At 40.5% G+C, this 25,096-nt stretch overlaps 1 protein-coding gene across 4 annotated transcripts in view; it reads right to left on the bottom strand.

The window, feature by feature from the left end:
* The window catches only part of prkn (parkin RBR E3 ubiquitin protein ligase), a 1,117,394-nt gene that overhangs the window by 554,461 nt on the left and 537,837 nt on the right, over positions 1-25,096 (bottom strand). The gene's annotated exons all lie outside the window — the stretch shown is intronic.

The raw sequence follows: 25,096 nt of genomic DNA on the forward strand, positions 1-25,096 counted from the left end.
AATGGGAAGAAGAAATAAAATCAGGAAAAGTAACAAAATATGGAGAGGAACAGGAAGACAAGGTGGTTAAGGTTGACAACTTCCTCTCTGTGGGTACAGTACACACTTCTTCCTCTGATGTCCTCCCCAGAACCTTTAGTACTGCATCAAAAAAACCTGTGTCCTCTCCTCATGACTTGCTCTGTACTGTTGTGTGTCAGCCATAGCACTGTAGAGTGAAAAGCCCATAGATAAGGATCCACATTGGGTTTAATACCTCTGGGCAAGTTCATGTTATGTAAATCAGACTTTCAAACATATTAGTCTTATTAGTACGACATCTATTTAATGCCTGTTGTGACGATGCTGCTTCTTTAACAAGGTTAGGTTGTCCTTGGTTTTTTTTCAGAGAGGTCATAAAAGACACAGACTCTGAAAGGTCTGGGTTTGGATGGGTTTTCCGACCAGTTTGATTATAGCTAACATATACTGCCTCAGATAAAGGCTTTCAAGTTAAAAAAAAACATTTGTGCAATGCAAGGGGAATGGCTAGTGCTCCCAGCTCAGCTTTTCTCTCATTTTGGTTTGGCATTAGCATAATAGTGTGTTGAAGCTGCTGGACCCAAAGGAACATGTCCAGGCTGATCCTCCTCCTCTCTCTGACTTGTCTCCCATAAGACCCTGTGTTGATTTTACATTTTGTGCCAAGGGGTGTTTATAGGGATCGTTGCAAGTATTTGGAACAGCTTCATTAAGTTGGGATGAGCTGTTGGGTTGTCAGGTAGGTTAAGTTATTCAGTATTCTGTTCTCTTTTCTTTGTGTTTCATTCAGTAATCTTGTAAATAAATTCTGTTTTGTTTACAGTAAGTGGTTGCGCCAGCTGCATCACTCCCAGAATATCCAGGTCACACCTGCTTAAAACAAGAGCAAAGTTAGGGTCTGGGCTACTTTCTTGAATTGTTTTGAGGGGGTCTGGCCTGGTCCATAACACTGTTTTCACATATTGGTTAAACAAAATACCCAAGAACTATTTTCATTGCAACAAAGAACTGAGTCAATAATCCAGCATTTTAAAAATACCTAAAATATTTTGCTTGAATAAATATTACTTGGAGGAGCAATTCATTCTTATTGCTTGCTAAAATGAAGCTCAAAGCCAATCTCAGTCCAGTCTCATGCTGCCTGGGTGTGTCATGTTGAGAATGGGTCAAATATTTTTCTGGCTCTGTAAACCTTGTTGAAAAATCATCACTTGAGAGAGTTTCTTTAAGTAATTACTCATAAGTTACTGTGTTCTACAGCTTGATTAACAACATTTCTTCAATATGCTTATGAAGGAAAAGCATTTATTTTCATATGGGTCTTTATGATCAGTTTTCATCTACAAACGCAAGAAAATTTGAGTCCAACAAAAGCAACTTTAACAAAATGGTGCATCTTCCTCCCATTTTTTATTTATATATTCTTTTGTGCAAAATATTGGCACTTTTTTCAATATCTGTAAAAGGAGGAATATGAAGTCCACATCAAATTTAAAAGCCAAATATTTGATTGCACGAAGCAGCTGAGGGAGACATTTGTAACTCTTCAACAAAAGGATAAGCAGCCAGGGTGATATAATACTTTACGTAATGTCCCTGCTCTTTTCACAAAAGATGTGTACTTAGCAGACGTGTATGCTTCACAGTCAAAGAGTATGGATTGAATGTACAGCTGCCTTGTTTGAAACTGTAGTTAAAGGTCATGGTGCTGCATTGTATTCTGTTCAACAAAATAGACTACAGCTGAATGTAAATGATTAATGAACTCAATATGAATGATTCATGCAAGTTTCCCCTCACAGCAACTAATGCTTCCTTCGTGGTTAAGTCAACGGTTGCATCCATGGGGATTTCAAATAACAAAGACTGTCAGAATACAGGATATGTTATGTTTCTTTAAACACATTGTTTAGTGTAATACTATCAGTGGAGTTAGTTTCTTTTTCTTATTCTTTTGATAAAACTGTCAGTCATTCCCTCCAATTTATAGTTTTTTCAATTAATTTTCTCTCCACCTGAGACACTTTTGCTACGACATTGTGCCATGCTTCAATTGGGCGGCACGGTGGCACAGTGGTTAGCACTGTTGCCTCACAGCGCCAGAGACCTGGGTTCAATTCCTGCCTCAGGCGACTGACTGTGTGGAGTTTGCACATTCTCCCGTGTCTGCGTGGGTTTCCTCCGGGTGCTCCGGTTTCCTCCCACAGTCCAAAGATGTGCAGGTTAGGTGAATTGGCCATGCTAAATTGCCCGCAGTGTTAGGTAAGGGGTAGATGTAGGGGTATGGGTGGGTTGCGCTTCGGCGGGGCGGTGTGGACTTGTTGGGCCGAAGGGCCTGTTTCCACACTGTAAATAATCTAATCTAATCTAATCTAAATCTTTGACAAAGGCAGAAGTACAGTTTGGCCCTTAGTTTGGCCCTTTGGACAGTGACTACCAGTATATGGAACAAACTGCCAGAGGAATTGGTAGAGGCGAAGGAAGTTACAACATTTAAAAGTCATTTGGACAGATACACGGATAGGAAAGTTTTAGAAGGATATGGGCCAAATGCAGAAAAATGGGATCAGTTCAGTTTAGGAAAACTGGTCGGCATGGACGGGTTGGGCTGAAGGGTCTATTTCATGTTGTATGACTCTATGATTCCATATGCATAGCATAAGTAAAGAAAATAAAAGCTCAGTAGGTTAGGCAACACCTGCATAGAGAGGAACAGAGTTTACATTTCAGGTTTATGAACTTTGATCAGAACTGAGAAAGGTTACAGATGTAACAGGTTTAGAGCAAGTGCTGGGTGGGATAAGGACACAAGAACAAAAGGATGGTCTGTGACAGGGTGAAGTTAACCCTTCAGGATGGTGATGAGGGCAAGAAAGAAAACAAAGAAATAAACATGCCGAGAACAGCTGTGCTAACTGAAAAAAAAAGCCAACAAAAAGAAGCAAGGAAAAGGGAAAAAGAAAAGGGAGACAGCTTTTGGCCTGAAATCATGAACTCAACATTTAGTCCAGAAGGCTGTAACATGCATAATCAGAAGATGAGGTGCTGTTTCTGAAGTTCATGTTGAGTCATAGGAATAATGCAGTAGACCGAGTACAGAAATATCAGCTTGACATCAAAGTGGCAGATCAGAAGGACAGCCACCAGAAACTCGGGATCATGCCTGCAGTTAAGAGAAAGGTGTTCTGCAAAGTGGTCACTCAATCTGCACTTGGCCTTGTGAGCATTGACTACAATAGATCAGATTGAAACAAGTTTATATAAATCACAGGTTCACCTGGAAGAAAAGTGAAAGAGCAGGTTTTACAACTCCTGAAATTGCAGGGAAAGGTGCCATGAACAGAAGGCACAGTTTTAGGGATGACTGAGGAGTGGACTGAGGTATCACGGAGGGAATAGTCCCTTCAGAATGCTGAATATGTGGGTAGGGAGGCAAGGTGTGTTTCATACTGACAACACTGCAGGAGGCATAAATAGTGGAAAATGACTCATTGAATATGGGAGGCAGTTGAGTGGAAGGTAAGGGACAAGGGGAACTCTTTTCTTTTGTTCTGGGAGAGGGATAAGGGTGAGAGCAAAACTGCAGGAAATGTGGTAGATGTGGCCAAGAGCCAACCACAGTTGGAAGATTTGTTAGTTGAGGGAAAAGAAATATCTCAGAAGTACTGTTGTGAAAGGTTCCACCATCATGTCAGATGTGATAGACATGGAGCTGTGAGAATGGAATGGAATCCTTACATGGTGGGATGAAGTGTAAGTGAGTGGAAATGGGTTTGTAATGAATATTAGTTGATAACCTATTGCTAGAAATAGAGACAGAGAAGTTTCAAAAGGGAAAGGGAGGATCAGAAATGGACAATGATAACTCAAGAAAGAGCGGAAATTGGAACAAATTGCAATGATGTTTTCCAATTCAGGAAGAGGATGGATATGGCATTGATACAATTATCAATGTACTATAAAAGAGATGTGAGTGGTGGTCCATGCAGAATTGGAACAAAATATGTTCAACATGAACTGTACAACAGCAGACATAGCTAGTACCCACACAGGTACCTATAACAACATCTTCTACTTGAAGGAAGCAAATGGGTTTAAAGGAGAGAAGTAAATGTCTGGAGGCAATTCAGTAAGTTTTCTGAGATTGATGTCTGGAATGAGCAAGTTAGCCTATGATGAATGGTTGTACAGCCTTGGTTTTTTTCCACTGGAGATCAGACCAGAGAAGGATAACTTTTAGATTACTTACAGTGTGGAAACAGGCCCTTCGGCCCAACAAGTCCACACCGCCCCGCCGAAGCGTACCCACCCATACCCCTACATCTACATCGACCCCTTACCTAACACTACGGGCAATTTAGCATGGACAATTCACCTGACCTGCACATCTTTGGAGTGTGGGAGGAAACCGGAGCACCCGGAGGAAACCAACGCAGACACGGGGAGAACGTGCAAACTCCACACAGTCAGTCGCCTGAGGCGGGAATTGAACCCGGGTCTCCAGCGCTGTGAGGCAGCAGTGCTAACCACTGTGCCACCGTGCCGCCCACAAACTTGATTGAAGATCCTGAATGATTATGGCAAGGTGGATATTGAAAAGGTATTTCATCGTGTAGATAACTTTAGAATCATGGGGCACTGCTTAGAAATTCAGCCCACATTTTAAGGTGGAGATAAGGAGAAATTTGTTCTCTCAGGAGGTTATTTGGCTTTGACTGAGTCACATTTCACTTCTTTTCTTCTAATGACAAAAGAAGAATCTGTCAGACTTAGGGGTTGGACTTGCAGATTTGTGTCCTGCCTATTAATTTTAAAGGTTTTTGGAGATGCCCAAAATCCTTGAAACTCCAGTTCAAGTTGCCAATGATAGATTAGAAAACTTGTAAATGTGGAAGAGATCAGAATTGGAGGGGTACTGAGCTCTCCGAGGATTGTGAGTTTAAAAGAGATGAGAGAGATAGGGAGTGAAGAGGCTAGGAGAGATTGGTCAACAAGAGTTGCATTTTTGCAGGATAATGTCTGGTTTTATTCATTTCTTTCTCTTTGGCTCCTGAAAGTTGGAGACAATTCCACTGTGAACTATTTCACTAAACATGAATTAACTCTGGTGGCGTAATGATAGCTTTGGAGATGGAGGGTGTGAACAGTCCACTTCTTGATAATTTCTTGATTCCAAGGGATTTTTCTGGAGACAACCTCCAGCAACTGCCTATCAATTCAAGATCAGTAGCTCTTCAAAGTATTTGAATATCATTTAGAACTAAGTGCAGCATACCCTTGCAGAAGGTGTATTCACTGCATCATGTGCCCAGCAATGTCTTTCCCCCTCCGTGTTAATAGCTGTAGCAGCACTGGGTCTTTATTTTTATTAACACTCAAAAACTATACAATCATGCTTCCAGTTTGAGACATTCTCATGGTTCCTATCTGCCTCAGCACTGCACATGTCTCGCAGTGATGCTGTAGGATGGCCAGTTCCCCCAGTGAGCCAAGTCCTGACCACCAGTTAAATTGGATGAAAAATGCGCAAGATGCCTGCTAATTGCTCACCTCTGTATGATCCACTGGATATATCACAAGGTGGGAATCCACAAATGGTTTCAATGCTTGAAAAGTTTCAAAATAAAGAACAAGTGAATCTCTTTCTTGATAAAAGAAAACCAGCTTTTCTTTTTGTCAGTTCCCACAGCTTCTGCTTGTTGTTACTTTTATTCATACATTATACATACATAGAGGAACCTCGATTACCCGAACGTCAATTATCTGAATTTCGGATTATTCAAACAAGATCGCAAGTTCCCGATGCTTGGCAAAACTGTGTTATCCGAACATTCGATTATCTAAACAAAATATTCCCTGCCTGTGTTGTCCGGATAATTGAAGTTCCTCTGTATTCATATTCTCCTGTGCATTGTATTTAGCATGACAGGTAGGGTGTCTCAATTGAGATTCATATCTTCCTCTGGGGATGCCAGTTTTCAGCAGTACAATATATGCGCCTTAACATATCACATTGCTCACTGTAGGGCACTCCATCTCATCTCCTCTCAGCTTATGACCAAATTCTTTGTTATACAGCAGACTACTATTTTCATTTTAACATCTGTAACATTGAGTCTATTCATAAAATTGTAGAAACGTATGGCACAGAAGCTGGTCATGCTGGTGGTGATTCTTAGAAATAGCAGTTGGGCTTAGCCTCACATTTCCCTTTTTGTCTTCAAATTTGTATGTTCCTTTTATCCTCAAGCAGCTGTCCAAATCTCTTTTGAAATAATTTACAGAGTGAGTTGCCACCACCTCTTCAGGTAGATCATTCCAGGTCCCAACAATTGCCTTGAGTGAAAAATCTCCTCATCTCTCGTGATCATTTGCCAATAATTTTAAATCCATGATATCCAATTGTTGGCTCGCTACCAAATGGAGAATTGTTCCTCTGTCTACTCTGATAAAACCTCTCTTGAAAACCTCAATTAGGTTACCTGGTAATATTCTCAGTTCCAAGGAGAACCTTAGATTTCCAAGCTCCAGACGTAACTGAAGACACTTGTAAAAATTAACTCTCTGTTAAGCCTCCTCTGTAAGCTTTCTAACACCTTTCTATATTTTCTGAAGACCACTGAGAAGTGTTCAGAATATTCTAATTCAGGCCTCACCAGTTATTTATAAGGTTCTAGCATGAGTTCTCCATTTGTTTTTGTCTTTTATTCATAAACCCATATAAAAATTCTGTGCTTTTTAGCCAATTTCTTAAATTTTCCTGCCTCATTTAAGGATTTACGTTTGCAGACACCAAGGATTTCCTTCTCATCTACACTTTTCAAAATTGTGCCATTCATAATATGCTTCTTTCCATATTACCCTTCCCAAAGTGCAACACTTCATAATTCCCTATAATGAAATCCATCTATCATGTCATTTATTGACATCTATTGTTGCATCATCCTGTTGCCTATAACCATTTTCTTCACTATCTACTACTTTGGCAAGTCATTTTATCATCCAAAGACATTATAATTCTGTTCTCTATATGTAACCCTCGATCATTTATAAAAACTGAAGAAAGTAAATGGATGCAAAACTGACCCTTGGAGAATGCTATTGCAAACACATCCCAGTCTGCAAAACATTCAGTCACCAAACCCTTTGCTCCATGTCTTTGATCTGATCTTGTAATCTAATCACTATTTTGCTGTAAATTTCATGGGCATACATCTTCTTAAGACATCTTCTGTGTGTTACTTTATTGAATGCCTTCTCAAGGTCTACAACAACCTTGATCAAACTTAGTTCATCATGAATTCAATCAAGTTAATCATACATGTTTGTCTTTAACAAATCTGTGCTGGGTTCTCCTCATTAACCCTTATTTTTCCAAATAAAAAGTATTTTGTTCTGGGTAATGGTTTCTAATAGCCTCCTCACCATTACTTTAGACTGACTGTCCTGAAGTTTCCCAGTTTATACCTCCTTTCTTGAAAAATGGTTAAAAACATACATCCCCCCCAATCCTCTGGCATTATTGCATCCAATGAGGATTCAAAGATTGTGAACAATATCTCTGCTACTTCGACCTTTATGCTTTCTTTAGCAACCTGAGATGCTTTTCTTTTGAACCAGGTAATTTATCAACTTTCACAACTTTCATGTATCTTTTTAGTACATTTTGTTCTAGATTTTACCTCAAGTTCAGCATCATCAATATCTTCCTAATCTGACCTCATGTTCCTTAAAATCAGGAATTTACCCCTTTCTGTATTTCTACTTTTTATATCGACTCAGAGGATATTTTATCAAGGGAACTATGACAAAGAACTCATTAATTGAGCAAATGAATGTGCCAATGTGTTCAGGTTTTCAGTCTTTTCTGACTTTTTAAAAAATTAGATTCCGACTTGATGATTGACCTTTTAAAGAGACAAAGCCAAATGATAATTTGTAAGTTCACACCTTGTACAGTGAGTAACTGAGCAAGCAGAATAGCAATTACTGTTGAGCTTCCTTCAGTTTAATTCAGTAATACTCCTTGTGAAGTAGGAAGGAACAAAACATGTGGGATAAGTAGAATGGTTTGACTCCAGTTGTTTTTTCTTTCTTAAGAAAATTGAGTTGAGTCATTATTTGTTCCCTTGATAGATGTTCTTAAATGAAGAAGGTCTATACTCAACTGCCTGTTGGTCATGATTATTAAGTAACTGTTGACTCTTTCTCAACTCTACAAATCTGCAGAATGTCAACTCTTTCCACCATACCTGAATGCTACATCCTTAAATGATTAAACCATGCTGACAAAGTAGGCTTGCTTTTAATCAAACCTGGCCAATGCATAGAGTTTGAGCTGTATGTCTTTTTCATTAACTTCTTAAGCCTGAACTGAGATCTAACCCAAAATGGCAGACCAATGTTGCCAGGGAGATTAAATTAAAATGAGAACTAATGAGTTTGGGCAGGGTGGGGCCAGTCAAAGAAAAGTTAAAATTAGTTTCTATTAGCTTGAATAAAACTTGCACTTATGAAGGATCTTTCCACAATTGAAATATAATTAGAAAATGCTATAAATACTCAGCAAATCGGGCAGCGATAGGTAGAAAACAGAATTCCCATTTTTGGTCAGTGAGCTTTGATCAGAACTGATTCATCCAGTGCCCTTGTCAGCTAAATCTAACAATGCAGTAACAACGTGCTGACCTAAGTCAAAGCAAAGCTGAAAATGTGTTGCTGGAAAAGCTCAGCAGGTCAGGCAGCATCCAAGGAACAGGAGAATCGACGTTTCGGGCATCAGCCCTTCTTCAGGAATGAGATCTAACCCAAAATGGCAGACCATTCCTGAAGAAGGGCTAATGCCCGAAACGTCGATTCTCCTGTTCCTTGGATGCTGCCTGACCTGCTGCGCTTTTCCAGCAACACATTTTCAGCTCTGATCTCCAGCATCTGCAGTCCTCACTTTCTCCTCTAAGTCAAAGCAAGGGCTGTTTATGGTGAAGTACAATTTCCACCTGCTTCTTCTCCACTTTTCTTCAGTCACCCTTACTCTTTCTTCACAATGGGTATAATTTTCATATATAAGAATTTGATATCATGACCCCATTGATTGTGTTCAGTAATAAAAACAAAATGTTGGAGGTATTGAGCAGGTCAGATAGCAAAGTGGAGAAAGCAAAAGAGTTTTATCCATTGCTTAGCTTCTCAATCATTATAGAGGCAACTCGGAAAGCTCACAAAGCATTTGATTTCATCCTATTGTTATATCTTCTCATTGTTTTCTTCATAAATTTCTGCCCTAGAAATTGAAACTCCTATTGATGATTAAGCCATTTTGAATTTTCTAAAATGAATTGATAAGCAAGCTATAGTCAATTTAACCCACAAGACATGATTTGCTTTAAGCACATTATTTTTACTGTCCTAGGTGATTTTGTTCTCTAACATAGAACATGGAACATAGAAAAGTACAGCACAGATCAGGCCCTTTGGCCCACGATGTTGTGCCGAGGTTTACTCCTCATGTAAAATATAATAACTTAACCCACGCAGCCTTCAACTCACTGCTCTCCATGCGCCTGTCCAGCAATCGCTTAAATGTCCCTAATGACTCTGCTTCTACCGCCACCGCTGGCAACGCATTCCACGCATTCACAACTCTCTGCGTAAAGAACCTGCCTCTGACGTCTCCTCTATACCTTTCCCCATATACCTTAAAACTATGACTCCTCGTACCCGTCAATCCTGCCCTTGGGCAGAGTCTCTGGCTATTGACTCTATCTATTCCTCTCATTATCTTGTATACCTCAATCAGGTCTCCTCTCTTCCTCCTCTCCAGAGAGAAAAGTCCAAGCTTTTTCAATGTTTCTTCATAAGGCAAGCCCTCCAGTCCAGGCAGCATCCTGGTAAACCTTCTTTGCACCCCCTCCAAAGCCTCTGTATCTTTCCTATAGTAGGGTGACCAGAACTGGACACAATATTCCAAGAGTAGTCTCACCAGGGACTTGTAGAGCTGTAGCAAAACCTTGTGGCTCTTGACAACCCTATCCACTTGGGTGGCAACTTTGAGGGATGTATGTGCTTGCACACCAAGATCCCTCTGTTCCTCAACACTACCAAGAATCTTGTCATTAATCCTGTACTCAGCATTCAAGTTCGACCTTCCAAAATGCATCACTTCGCATTTATCCAGATTGAAGTCCTTCTACCATTTCTTAGCCCAGCTCTGCACTGCAGCCTGCAATAGCCCTCGATACTATCGACAACATCTCCAATCTTTGTGTCATCTGCAAATTTACTAACCCACCCCTCAACCTCCTTGTCCAAGTCATTTATAAAAACTACGAACAGCAGAGGCCCAAGAACAAAGCCTTGCGGGACCCCACTCAACACTGACCTCCAGGCAGAATACTTTCTATCTACAACCAATTCTGAATCCAGATAGCCAAATCTCCCTGTATCCCATACCTCCTGACTTTATGAATGAGCCTACCACGGGGAACCTTATCAACTGCCTTGCTGAAGTCCATATGCACCACATCCACTGCTCGACCTTCGTCGACGTGTCTTGTAACCTCCTCGAAGAACTCAATAAGATTTGTGAGGCATGACCTGCCCCTCACAGAGCCATGCTGACTGCCTTTAATCACGGTATGCTTTGCCAAATAGTCATAGATCCTATCTCTCAGAATTCTTTCCAAACCTTTACTGACCACAGACGTAAGACTGACTGGTCTGTAATTGCCAGGGATTTTCCTATTACCCTTCTTGAAAAGAGGAACAACATTCGCCTCCTTACAATCCTCCAGTCCGACTCCCGTGGAGAGTGAGGAGGCAAAGATCTTCACCTGCAGCTTAGCAACCTCCTTTCTTGCTTCCCGGAGCAGCCTAGGATAAATCTGGTCTGGCCCTGGAGACTTATCAATCTTAATGTTTTCCAAAATTTCCAGCACATCAACTTCATCAATCTTGATCTGGTCAAGCCAGTATCCCAGCTCCTCAAAGTTCTCATTCACAACAAGGTTCCTTTCTTTAGAGAAAACTGAAGCAAAATACTCATTCAGGCTTCCCCTATCTGCTCAGACTCCACGCACAAGTTCCCTATAATATCCCTGATCGGCCCTTCCTACTCTTATTCCTCACGTAAGAGTAAAATGCCTTTGGGTTTCCCCTAATCCTATTTGCCAAGCCTTTTTTGTGCCCCCTCCTGGCTCTCCTCTGTCCATTTCTGAGCTCCTTTCTAGCAAGCCTGTAATCCTCTAAAGCTGTGCAAGATCCTTGCTTCCTCCACCTTACGTAAGCTGCCTTCTTCCTTTTGATGAGAAGCTCTTCTGTTTTTGTCATCCAAGGTTCCTTAATCTTACCCCTTCTTACCTGTCTCAGAGGAATAAAATTTATGTAATTCTTCCAAACTAAACATTGTATTTCCATTCCATTTCTACTGAGAGCTGAGAAGATTTTATGCTCCAGGTGTTTGTGTTTTTCAGGATGAAAATTGTATCAATGCATAGAATTTATGATTCTACCATTAAAATATATTGGCTGAGATATTAGATCACGTCTGAAACCAGGGACCATCCTGATGCAACACGCTCATCAAAACCTAGCAAAGAATTTTTTTTCATTTTTATGATTTGTGCACAGGATGAGATCATCACTGCTAAGGCCAGTATTTATTGCCCAGACCTAATTGTTCTTCAGAAGGTGCTGGTGAATCTCTTCCTTCAATAGCTTGGGACAACTTGTCAGTTAAATTCAAGAGAAATCAAGAGTGCTAAGGGTAGGATGAAGAGGTGGGGAGAGGGTGGTAGTGGAGGGGCGGGATGGTAGGAGGGGTTGTGTGCAGGGGAGTTGCAGGTTTAATGACCAACAATCAGCAGTAACTGTCATATTTAATGCAGAGCCTGAAGCGAAAGTCCTGCTGCTTCTAACTCCACATGCAAGTTAGTGAAAAATTTTAAATGTGCCTTTCAGATTGCTTCCACCAGCAATCCTATAAAGGAGGATCTGACTGGTTTCTGTGCATCTGGGAAAATCAATTACTGCAAGCATAGTATTGGCTGCTGTCAGTACTATTGGAACTTGTAAATGGACTATGATTTGCATTAGAAAAAGGAAAGAAAAAGTCAAAGTCTCAAAGAACAACATGGCATTCACTCACATTGATCAGTAGTTTGCAAGCCAGACAGTACCGTAAAAAAAATGCTGATAATGCAAAGATGTAATGAAATTTTCTTTCAAGGTTGAGAGATCCACTTAAATCATCCACCACAGCCATTAAACTGCCATGCATCTCTATGTTGGTAGCCATTGGGGAAACTGATAGGAGAACTACATTAAGTCAACAAGCACAGAAGAAAAGCACAAGTGGACTGCACAATTATGATTCATAATTGGCCCTGTTAAAAATTAGACAATGTATTTGTAGGATATTTTCTTTTCCTCTGAATTTAATGTTAGTATTAACATTTCGAGTGAAGTATGGATAATCTCTATTCAGTTGGACTAAAGGAATGCAACCATGTGATTGTGATAGATATTGTAGAATTGCTAGACATCTGAGGAATGGGCACTGGGTTCAAAATATTAACTCTACTTTCTCGCCACAGATTCTGCCAGATCTGCAGAGCTTTTCCAGCAATTTCTATTTTTGTTGCTGTGATGCAAGTTCAGCTACAGCCAAATCTTCTCAGAGGCTTGATATTAGTTGTAGAATTCAGAAAGTTGGGCATAAAGTGCACATAAGTTAAACAGAAGCCTTAAAGGACAAATTACCAACTAACCAGTATGTAATGGTTGAAAAGTGTGGTGCTGGAAAGGCGCAGCAGGCCAGGTAGCATCCGAGGAGCAGGAGAATCGACGTTTCGGCCAAAAGCCCTTCTTCAGAAATGAGGCTGGTGTGCCAAGCGGGCTGAGGTAAATGGTGGGGGAGGGGGGAGGGAATTTGGGGGAGGGGCACTGGGAATACGATAGGTAGAAGGAGGTGAGGGTGAGGGTGATAGGCTGGAGAGGGTTTGGGGACGGAGAGGTTGGGAAGAAGATTGCAGGTCAAGAGGGCGGTGCTGAATTCGGGGGTTGGGACTGAGATAAGGTGGGGGAGGGGAAATGAGAAAGCTGGAGAAATCTACATTCATCCCATGTGGTTGGAGGATTCCTAGGCGGAAGATGAGGCGCTCTTCCTCCAGACGTCATGTGGCCAGGGTCTGACGATGGAGGAGGCCAAGGACCTGCATGTCCTTGGCGGAGTGGGAGGGGAAGTTAAAGTGTTCAGCCATGGGGCGGTTGGGTTGGTTGGTGCGGGTGTCCCAGAGGTGTTCCCTGAAACGTTCCTCAAGTAGGCGGCCTCCCCAAAGTAGAGGAGGGTTGGGTCCAAATTGTGTTGGTCTGAATGTAGTCCGGAGTCCATGCGGGGTCAGTCGGTTCCGTAGACAGGTGCTGAGGAAGGAGATGTGGCTGTGGTAGTGAGTCTGTTTCAGGACGTGGCTGAAGAGCTTCAAGGCAGAGGAGACGACCTGGGGGATGCAGTGAGAGAGGGACTCACTGAGATCCTTGTAGAGGGAGGAGGAGAGCTTCTTCAAAGTAGGCATCCTTGCAAGAGGGTTCGCAGTAGGTTAAGATCAACTAGGAGAAAGTGAGGACTGCAGATGCTGGAGACCAGAGTTGAAAAGTGTGGTGCTGGAAAGGTGCAGCAGGCCAGGTAGCATCCAAGCGGGCACACCAGTCTCATTCCTAAAGAAGGGCTGTTGCCCGAAACATCGATTCTCCTGTTCCTCGGATGCTACCTGGCCTGCTGCACCTTTCCAGCACAACACTTTTCAAATCTGGTCTCCAGCATCTGCAGTCCTCAGTATGTAATGTTTGAGCCTTTTAAATAGTGCTGCTGACAAATCCCTACCACCTGTTAATATCATGAATACGAGTGAGTTTATAATGTGATAAGTCTGGTGCTGAGGAAGATCAATTTCATGAAAGGACCTCTAAAGCAAATCAATATTTTAAATTACGCCTTTGGAGGAACTCAATCCAATACATCAGGTACTGTGATATTAATACATTATACCACAGCCTATATTGGACATGGAGGGACGTAACAGTACCATATATTTGACATGTCAACAAGGAAATTTTTGTTCATAGTTCAAAATAAACATGTTTTTGCAGGAGAAAACAAAAAGAGTTAGATGAAACATATGCGTTTCTCACTGTATAAGTTAAGAAGTTGGGAAAAGTAAAGAACTAAGGTAACTCAGGTACACTGCTATTGGGAGGTTGGGAGCATGGGAAATTTCTGTGGATGCTACTAAAACTGTGTGAAAGATTATCCAAATCACAACAGCAAAGCTGACAGGAAATGGATGAAAGGCTGTGAGTTTTAAGTGCATTATATATTGATCTTAAGTTGTAGACATGTTGATCAAAGGAACTGATTTCTGTTTACAACTTAACATAATTTGATGAAGATCTTGCTTTACTATTAGCAAATACTTCAAGGGCATTAGATCATTATCTTTCTCTCTTAAATTTATCTTGATAACTTCTCCTTCATTTCTCCCAAATAAAAAGATCGTACATTTACTTTTGAATCAAAAATGCGTGAAACAGAAACTCTCTACAAGCTATTTTTGGTTTGTGAAGTCACTTTCCTCACTATGGTATGTTTGTTCAGGTGTATCATTATAAAGGTTAGGAAGGCACAGATGGGCAATACATAAAGAGCAATATGTGCTTGATTTTATGATTCTAGGACTTGTAAAACAGAAAAGAAATCGCTAAAAATAGAGATCAAGTGTTCATCCGAAAGGAAAAAAGCCAACTTTAAGGGAGATAACAGTAAAGTTAATGGCATCTGGAGGAGGAAGAGCTCTACAGATGGGTACCATTAAACAAGTAATGAAGGACACTAAAGGAGTCTTGAAAGTAATAAGAGGTTGAACCCTGCTGAGAAATAGGCAGTTCACCAGCAGACACTTGAGGCATGTTAAAGGCACAATAAAGAAAACTTGCAGTAACAGAGAAAATCAGAGTTAGTACCTTATACCTTCTTTTATTTATCTTTCCAAATAGTATGAATGACTCATTTTATTATGTCATGTAATATCTGATTCTTCTTAAAGGAAGGTAGCCTTTGTATTTACAGTATTTAAGTTAAACTTGAGATAAGTGCAAAACTTGAAATTCACCTACTTGTCTTTGTTTTATGATATGAAAGGATTAGTTATTAACCTTTTCAATAAAGTTTCAAATAGCAAATGGAAACATCAGAACTCAAGCCCCAAATCCATTATCTGACATGCGATTATTTTATCATTTGTGCATTTTTCTGTTTGTCAAAACCCTCAAGTAAAGCAATTGACCATTGTTGCCTTTTCTAGAGTTCATTATCTTGGCCACACTCAAATAAAATGTATACCTTTAAACCCAGCTAAACAAAGTTAAAAATCACACAACACCAGGTTATAGCCCAACAGATTTAATTGGAAGCACACTAGCTTTCGGGGCATCGCTCCTTCATCAGGCGACACTCTGAAAGCTAGTGTGCTTCCAATTAAACCTGCTGGACTATAACCTGGTGTTGTGTGATTTTTAACTTTGTAGACCCCAGTCCAACACCGGCATCTCCAAACCATAGCTAAACGAAGACAGCTTTGATCCCTTTATTTGCTTATGATAGCACAGTGCTTATGCTAACAATCTACTTATCCAGAGAACAAACAATCAAGAGACATGAATTCAAAACCCGGTAGCAGCTATGGAAGTTAAGTTCACTTGAATAAATATACTTGTAATTTACTAAAAGCTAATATTAGTAATGGCGAACATGAAACCACCTGACTGTTGTTTGGTTCACTCAGAGGAAATCTGTTGTTCCTCTCATCCACATGTGACTCCAAACCTGTAGCTCGAGATTGACTCTAAGCTGCTTTCAAAAATGGCCTCGTGTCATTCAGACATATTCAAGAAGATGGGTCTCTGCCATCTTCTCAAGAGCAATTATGGATGGGCAATAAATGCAGGCCTTGCCAGAAACATCCACATCTTGTGGACAAATAAATATCTTGTGTTTCATAGCGAGTCATCAGCTGGCTGCATAACAATGGTATAAGTAAAATTTGTGGGTAATATGGTAAACTCTAGAAGTAGCCTACACTAAGTTTTTCAAAAATAGATGGATGTGGCCAAACCCTATGGCTTTGAGAGCAGTTAATGCCACTACAGCTGAGAAAATATCCACTCTGAATTAATAACAATGTTTAAATCTATGCCTTTACATTTTTTGGCATAGATATTTCAAACAATGATAACAACAATTTCCTGACAACATAAAAAGGAAATCAGAAACAAAAACAGGCATTGCTGGAAAAGATCAGCACGTCTGGCAGCATTTGTGGAGAGAAGTCAGAGTTAATGTTTCGGGTCCAGTGATCAGAACAAATCAAGAATGGTAATTGTTTTAGTGGTAAATGAGAGCACTTTTACATTTCCATGCTGTCTAAAAGCTTTGTTTTGAGAGTAGTACAGGCAGATCACAGCAAACAAGGACATATGGATTTTAGGGTGCTTAGACAGAGCAAGGCATACAAGATTACAGCTGCACAGGAAGTGTGCAAAGCAAGATCAACATTAGCAAAATCAACATTTATTTGAAGTGCGAGAGGTCCACTCAGCAGTCTGATAACAGCAGGGAAAAAGCTGTTCTTGAACTTGTTGCTGGATGTATTCAAGCTTCTGTATCTTCTACCTGATAGGCAGGTATGACTGGCATGTCTTTCATTTCACCTGTGACTTAATTTCAGTCGGGTACAAGCTCCCATGAAGCCTGAAAGTAAGTTATCAATTTTTCAATCTGCTCTTCCATCTCATTATAAAAGGAATGATCTTGCATTAATATAGCAACTTCTATATTCTCAGATTCAAAGTGCATCAAAGTCTGTGAGATACTTCAACATGGAGCAATACGCCCTCTAATTTCTGTTGACCTATTGTGCTGCTCATTCCCTATAAGCTAAATGGATGACTGTGCAGGTATACAATTGAATTGGAATATTGCTTGGAGATAGTCTGTTTCCTCTGCACTTTTCATGCAAGACTGACATTAGGAAGATCAGCCACAGGTTGGTAAATTAACACTCAAACAGAGAATGAATGGCTGATGCCACAAGGCATCTTGTGCCATGCTATTAGAATTAGAATTAAGTTTCATTGTCACGTGCACTCCAGTGCAGGGATATAGGCCTACGGTAAAAACTGGACAAAGTCACCATTTTCTAGTTGCATCTCAGGTACAAAACCCCGAATTTTAAATAAAACCGTCTAAGATACAAAAACCACGATGTAAAAAAAAGCAGAAATACCAAAAAAAAGCAGAAATACCAAAAAAAAAGCCAAGAAGAAAGGGAGAAGCATCCAATAAAAACACACTCACTAATTTACTTAGCAACTTTAATCAATAATATTGAACACTATTCTTGATTGCCATCACACTAGGTTGAGGTCAAAATTCAATTCAGTGAAAAGCATGTTGCTAAAACAATCCATCACACAGAAGATAAATGGTTTTACAGATAACACTTGAATCATGTGATTTCCTGTCAGAGGGGGTCAGAGAGAAATGATCCAGGATTTTATCTGTGTTACTGTGAAGATTTTCTGTTCAAGAAGATCACATGGTTAATGGTGGATGTGAGTCTTGAGTCATAGTATCAATCATGTATATGGGACAGGCTACATGGACCAGCTGGAGTTTTCGTATCCATCGGCTAAAACATACTACAAGTCAGCTTTGTGTCATTTTTTGGTGAGTTGCATGCAAGGTTTCTCTCTACCAGGGCTAATCACTTTTCTCATTCAATCTTCATAAACTTTTCTCATTACCTACGCTTCACATCCTCTGGCATCCTGTTCGTTACATTTTCCCACTCGCCATAGGCGAAACACTTCCCACTTCTCAAATATCTCGGGCACTGGATCATTTTTGAAGCCTAGCCATTTATTTGGTGAAGCAGTCCAGAGTTCCTTTTCACCGCACATGTTGTGGGACAGTATCCATAAACATAGGTGGCAAGGTTAACACTTCATTGCACATACAATTGCATCGACTCACACCTATTGCAGTTTAAGAACCAAACACAACCTCGTCTCACCCCATCTTTGATCCCTAAGGGAGTGCTGCTCTTTTTCCAAAGCCCAGTTTAGCCTAAAATCTTCTTCTTGCTCAATGTGGAATCATCACATGCAAATGGTTCGTTATGTTCGCTTTTATTCAGCATCAACAGAACAGCATTAAACAAACAGAAGTTGCACTTGCTTCTGAAAATAGACAGGGATGGCTTGTTTTTTGAGCAGTAACAAATTCACTGTCAAGTGAATGATCACTGCACTCAGCTGACATCTATTCGAACTGGGTGTCAATAGAGTTCTGTTTGTTTTGTAGGACTTGACAATGCTACACTCTATCATGCAGAAAGTGATGTGACTCCCACTCAATATCCTCCTCCTCAGAAGAAGACTGCTCCTACTCTCTCAGCTCTTCAGCATCCATCATATCCCCTCTTTGCCTGCTTCCAGTGATGCAGGGCACAGTATGCAAGGATTATGTAGCACACTCTGTCTGGAGTTTACTGCAAGGCCCCACCAGACCAATCCAAGCATAAGCACCTTATTCTTAGGAGGCCTACTGCCTGACCTATCATAGCTGAGTTGAAAAGTTACTAAGTTGTTTTTAAGCTCAGTCTCAGGGGATCGCATAATGGAGTCATCAGCCATGGTTGCAGAAGATAGCCTTTGTCTGCCATAACCATTCTTGAAAGGCATCCAGTCCTTGTAATGAAGCAGGAACATGAAAGTTCTCAAGCATGTAGGCATCATGGCAGCTCCATGATACCTGAAACAAACTTCTGAGATATGGTACCAATGTTGTCACTAAATAAAAAAAGGTTGTCTTGATTTATTTATGGGTTCAAGATTCAGAAATCCTACACAGATCCCCAGCTGCATCAAAGTTTAGTGCAGTTGTCACCTTGACAGCCACCCACTCCAATTTTAAGGCCAATTTAAGCAGCTGCTTTATCTCTGTGACACTGTCCTGGGACATCCTCAGCCTGGGAAATTCTGTAACTTGCTCATATGGAGACAATAGCATTGAGGACGATAATCTCTGAGCCTCTGTCACCTCCTGCACAACTTGAGGGGACCTTCAGCTGTGATCTCTTCATGTAGAAGCTATTCATATCCTATGCACTTACAGATGCTTCTATTGCTCCTCCACGTCTCCGGGCCTTTGTTGTACTACACTAACAAAGATAACCCTTGTTGTGCCTGGATTCATTGATTTTGCTTTCAACGAAAATAGGAAACAGATCAGTCCTTCATTATATGAACAGTCAGCATTCGCATCACTCACAAATAAGGGTTTTTAAAAACATTTGTTCACAGGATATAAGCACTGCTGCCTAGGTCAGCATTTATTACCCATCCCTAACTGTCCAGAAGGCAGTTAACGGTCAACTGTATTGCTATGAGTTTGGAGTTACATGTAGGTCAGACCAGGTAAGGGAGTCAAATTCCCTTCCCAAAAGGGCATTAGTGTCAACCAGATAGGTTGTTACAACAATTAGCAGTAGTTCCACTGGGGAATCACCATTGGGCTAGCTTATTATTAAACTCAAATTTCACCATCTGCCATGGTGGAATTCGAACGCATAACCCTGAATGTTAACCTGACATTCTGGATTACAAGTCCAATAACATTACAGCTGCACCATCATTTCCTGGTCAAATCTATGAGATGACTATCTGTTCCTGTGCACACAGTGTCCTGGTTTAGCACTGAAGTGCAGAATTGTCTTGCAGGTAGATAGGAGATGTGGCATCAGGGTGCAGTGATGCTGGTATGTGTCAGATGTTAATGTCCAAAGGAGGGGACTGTGTACAGTGACACCAATGGAGTGTGCCCTGGGATGTTGGTGCCTGGTGCCCAAATTGGAAGTCCAGGGGAGCAAATGGAGAGCTGGAAAAGCTAGTTAACTGCTCTAATTGTCACATTGGAAACTGTTGCCATCTTGTTTATATTTGATGAGTGGGAGAGTAGCAAATTGCATATTAATGAGGTGAGAGTTCATGATAATGAGATATTAACGTATTCTAATTCATGCAAATAGGCCTCACTGCTCAGTAACAAGAATCTTGTGTACAGAACATTGGTAAGGCCTTTTCTGGAAAACTGTGTCCAGTTCTGGTCACCAGTTATAGGAAGGATCTTATTAAACTAGAGAGAGTTCTGAAGAGATTTATCAGTATTTTGCTAGGTCTGGAAGGTTTGAGTTATAAAGAAAGGCTGGACAGGCTGAGACTTTTTTCACTGGAGCGTGGGAAGTTCACGTTACCTTATAGAAGTTTATTAAAAAATGAGGGGTAAATATAGAGTTAATGGTAGTTGTCTTTTCCCTAAGGTGGGGCATTTCAAGATTAATGGACATATTTTTAAGGTGACAGGAGAGAAATTTTAAAAAAGCATGGGGACAAAGTCTAATACAGAGGATGGTTTGTGTGTGGAATGAACTTTCTGAGGAAGTGGTGGATGTGGGTACAATTACAAGTTTAAAAGACATTTGGATCAGTACCTGGATGGAAAAGGTTTGGAGGCATATGGGCCAGGATCAGGCAGGCAGGACTAGTTTAGTTTGGGTATATGTTTGGCATGGTCTGGTTGGATCGAAGGGTCTGTTTCTGAGATGGATGACTCAATGCCTCCAGGATTTGGTTCAAAATTGGAACTTTTTGCTCCTGTCACTGAAAAGCTCTTCATTGGCCGCCTCATGTGATTCCTAAATTCTTCATCAATGTCCATTTTGTTCAGAGGTTGTAAAGATCCTATTGTTTCCTATCTGAGCACGTTCATGACCAAAAAACAGAACGAAACAAAGTAGGAGCATAGGTCCACAGCTGTGTCAAAGGAAACTGATTCCACTGTTATAAATTGTCCCTGAACCGGCTTCATGACTCACTGGAACACTAAATATTTAAAATAGATTTTAACACTGCAATGTTTTATGTGATGGTGATATTTTCTCATATCAGTTATTCATTTGACAGCTCAAGAATAGATACTGAGTAGGATACTGAAGCAAACAGCATGAACAGAATAAGAAAGAATAATTTAAAAAATATTCGCTGACAAAAAGTAATATTGCAGGCAGGAAATAAAAAAAAATTCTCTTGTAACTAGGGACAGAATTTTACCACCTTAGCGCCTGCTAGTAATATTACAAAACAAAAAACAAAGGAAGAATGTGTGGGTGATGGATGATGCACTAACAATTTAGATTTGATTAGATTAGAGAACACGTACCCGAATACAGGAGTACAGGAGAACAGTGAAAAGTGTACAAGAGTCGCCATTCTCTGATACTATCTCAGAACACAATGGTTAGAATTAAAGTTCAGAAGAGAAATTAAAGAAACAGAAACAAAAGGAAAAGAAAATGTCCAGATAATCCACACCTCCGCTGCCACCGTGTGTCTTCAGCCAGGCTCATCAACACCACATACGCTGGGCGCACCAATTGTGCAGTGCCACCAGAGGTCACCACGCTCCGGTGCTATCACTCATCGCTGGGCTCACCTCACCGTTGCTGTGGAATCAGTTGGAGTATCAGAGTACACATCTTTCCAGAACCAATGCATGAGTGCAACCCTTTGAAACAGTGCTGACATCAGAGCCGCTGTCGATGCCAGTGCTGCTGCCTCTGCCTCAAGTGCAACACTGGGCCCACCAAAGTCAAAGTCACCACGCTCCGGGTCCACCCAATTATGATAGAAAGGGAGAAGAAACACACCTGAGTGTGGTTAAATTGGAAAGAAAATAAACAATCCATTGGGTCCTCCTGTGGCACAGTAGTAGTGTCCCTAACCCTGGCCTGTGAGTTCAAACCCACTTGCTACAGAGCTGTGTAATAACATCTCTGAACAGGTTGATTAGGGAAACAGATTTTAAATAATCAATTCATGCAGGCAGGATAAAGACAAATGTTGTAATGAGATGTGTAATGATATCTTAAGGCTGGAAAGAAATGACAAATAAAAGGTATGTATCAGAAGGTGAAACCTTTAACAGACAGAGAGAAAAGGATAACATTAGAAAGTGGGTGCACAGAAGACAGATGATAAAATAAAGTCTGAAAGGGATGAAGCAGTTAAAAGATGGACAGAATGTGTTAGTGAATTTTAATATGATCCAAATCAAGAGAATCCTTAAGATATAGAGGCAAATGATGAATGAAACATTTTGATATCAGAGGTTAAGAATGTTTTGAAATTGATGAGTACAGGAAAAGCTCCAGGCATAGATGAAGTAACGACTGAACATATAAAACCCCTTGGAGAAACAGAATGGGAAGTGATAACAGACATTTGTGATACCAAAGGATGCATTCCAAGTGACTTGAGGCATTCATTATTCATTAAGTTACCTAAGAAACCTAAAGCATTAGAGCACAATCATTTTAGAAATATGAGCTTAATGAGTCATCTCATTAAAGCAATCCTGAAAATTATTACAGGCACATTTGAAACAGGCATTAGTGCAACACTGTCCGGATTTAGACATGGATTAAGATCGAGAGGGAATATTTAACCTGAGAACAATTTTCTATCAATATCTAGAAGTAAACAAAAGAACTTGCATATGTTTCATAGACTATGAAGAAGTGTTTGATCATTTTTATCACCAAAGGTTAATAGATGTGATGTTGAAATATAACACTGACAGTAAAGATTTGAGATTTATCCAGAAGCTATATTAAATCAAATCGGAAATTTCAGGCTAGAAGGAAAATAATCAGACATGTCTCAAGTGAGGAGAAGAATATGACAAGGCTGTGTACAATTGACAAAATTATATAATCTATATGCAGAAACAAAATTGGATCTACTTTGAGGGATGCAAATTGGAGACAAGAGATAATAAACCTACTGTATACTGATTGCAGAATCCAAAAAGACCCTATATAATATCACAGATCAAGCAAAATTTAAAAGTTTAGAATATAGATTGAGTATGAACACCAAAAGTACAAAAACATTGGTATTTAGAAGCAATACATTAGAAAAAAACTAGAATGAAGATTGTTTTCATTTATTCATTTGTGAGATGTGGGCGTTTGATGTTGGCCTTGAGAAGGTGGTGGTGCCTTCTTGAACTGTGCAGTCCACCTGCTGTGAGTAGATCCACAATGCCATTAGGGAGGGAATTCCAGGATTTTGACCCAACAACAGAGAAGGAATGGTGACCTATTTCAAATTCAGGATGGTGAGTGGCTTGGAGGGGAACCTGAAGGTAATGGCTGTCTCATATATCAGTTGTCCTTGTCCTTCTAGATGGTTGTGGTCATGAGTTTGGAAGGTGCTGTCTGAGGATCTTTGAAAACCTCTCCTGTGCATCTTGTCAATAGTACACAGTGCTACTACTGAGCATTGGTGGTGGAGGGAGTACATCGTTGGGGATGTAGTGCCAATATTTGATGGTGAAAGTGAGGACTGCAGATGCTGGAGATCAGAGCTGAAAATGTGTTGCTGAAGAAGGGCTCATGCCTGAAACGTCGATTCTCCTGTTCCTTGGATGCTGCCTGACCTGCTGTGCTTTTCCAGCAACACATTTTCAGCAATATTTGATGGTGTCAAGCTTCTTGAATGTTGTTGGTGTTGCACTCATCCAGGTGAGTGGGGACTATTCCATCACACTCCTGAGTTGTGCCATGTAAATGGAGAATAGGTTTTGGGGAGTCAGAAGGTAAGTTAGTTGCCACAGTCTTCCTAGCATCTGATCTGCTCTTGTAGCCACTGTGTTTATGTGGTGAATCCAGTTGAGTTTCTGATCAATGATAACTCCAAGGATATTGATAATGGGGGCTTCAATGATGGGAACACCATTGAATATCAAGGATCAGTGGTTAGATTGTCTCTTACTGGTGATGGTCATAGCCTGGCATTTGTATGGCATGGATATTACTTGCCACGTGTCAGGCCAAGCTTGGATAGTGTCCAGATCTTGTTGCATTTGAACGTGGACTGTTTCGGTATTTGAGGAGTCACAAATGGCACTGAATATTGTGCAATCAATGGCGAACATCCCCACTTCTGACTTTATGATTGAGAGAAGATCATTGATGGAGCAGCTGAAGACGGCTGTGCCTTGTTCACTACCTCCTGCAGAGATATCCTGGAACTACAATAACTGACCTCCAACAATCACGTTCATCTTCCTATGTGTCAGTTATGACTCCAACCACCAGAGAGTTTGCCTCTGATACCCACTGATTCCACTGGATTGAAGTGAATGGCATCATGCTAAAACAAGTAAACTGATGTAAATGATAGCAGAAAATGTCATATGTGATGCAGCACATTGGAAATCAAGCCCTGCTATTTCTGGTGTCATCAGAAAAGTTTAAGATTTTGTATGCAAAATTCCACAATTTACCTGTCTTTTAGATGCAGATTAATAGAAAGCTGCTCCTTGATTTTCCTGCTCCAGGTACTTTCATGTACTTGCAGAAAACACACGGCAACTGGTTCATATTTATAATGTCTCTGATGTATTAGGAAATAAATTGGCTTTCCTCAGGCTTGGGGCATTGTTTTTACTGGAGAGAGAAGGACAGGTCTGTTGGACCTATCCATTCACACCCAAAAGGTGCTCAGCTAGCTGGAAGCCAATCACATAGTTGTTGGCAAGCGGAAGATCTTTGTCATCAAGAAATGGTCACCAGTCCCCAGACCAATGAGCTGCCAAATCTCCATTAATACCTATCCCTTGGCTCCAGTTCATCTGCACCTCAACATGATGCACCCCACCCCCAAAAGCAGTGTTAACAGCACTCACAATGAATATCATGTAAATTGCTTTTAAATAGTGCAGCAATCCTTTCCACAGTCTATAGTTTTTAAAGCAGTACTTTTCCCATTTCAGATAACATTCAAAAATACTGAAAAATAAAATGAAACTGTCTTTACAGGAGAAGGATACACATAGCCCAAATTAATTTTGAGAAAATATCGGCTATGTTAACAACATGGAAACTCAAGTATATTATTAAAA

This window comes from Chiloscyllium punctatum, chromosome 11 (assembly GCF_047496795.1).
Source record: "Chiloscyllium punctatum isolate Juve2018m chromosome 11, sChiPun1.3, whole genome shotgun sequence".
Classification (NCBI taxonomy): Eukaryota; Metazoa; Chordata; class Chondrichthyes; order Orectolobiformes; family Hemiscylliidae; genus Chiloscyllium; species Chiloscyllium punctatum.